We start from the raw sequence: 746 nt of genomic DNA, 5'->3' as shown, positions 1-746 counted from the left end.
AAAATGGTAACTCACATTAATATGAGTTAGGTTGAAACATTACATGGAATAACAATTTTGGGGGAGAAATGTATGTGAGACTAAGAACTCAGACTATCCAAATTTGAACTCAGATCTTTGGGAGGTGAGACCCTTGTACTAAGCAACAGTGTCACATTGTTGTTGCAATAAGTTATTTTGGATCACACCTTGACTATACTTGATTCCATCCAGTTCGATGCAGAGAGTGTAAACAGGAAAGCATACCAACCAATAAAGGGTTCAACAGTGCATGGTTTTTATTCTCTTTCTCTAAGAGCTTATATCAATTTTTAAAAAATTAAATGAAGGAAAAGAACTGAAGATTTATAAACCTCTGTGCTTCAAAAATAATTTTTCTTTTTGAAAAATTTTTCTTTTTTTTAAAAAAAAGGTTGTCACTAATTTGCTTGGGTACAGTGGGCTTAGTAGTCAGTATGTAAGCTTTTTTTTTTAAAGAAAGTAATATGTAATATGTAAGTTTTTAAAGAATCATTTTTAAAGTAGGAAGAAAGGGTAAAAATATCTACTACTTCATTCTAGAATTTAAGCAGAGGGCAACAGAAATTCTTTATACCCAAATAAAATCATGACAGAAATTCAAATGTGACCAAAGTAAATGTATTATTTTTAAACACAGCTAAGATTCTGGGCAAAGCTAACACACTAAATCAAATCTGATTACAGTTTTTTAAAAGAAAATGCACAAAAAATGAAATAGGAATTTT

This window comes from Chrysochloris asiatica, unplaced genomic scaffold, assembly GCF_000296735.1.
Source record: "Chrysochloris asiatica unplaced genomic scaffold, ChrAsi1.0 scaffold00006, whole genome shotgun sequence".
NCBI classification, from domain to species: domain Eukaryota; kingdom Metazoa; phylum Chordata; class Mammalia; order Afrosoricida; family Chrysochloridae; genus Chrysochloris; species Chrysochloris asiatica.
The sequence above is the reverse complement of the archived record's forward strand: the minus strand, read 5'-3'. Positions refer to the sequence as shown.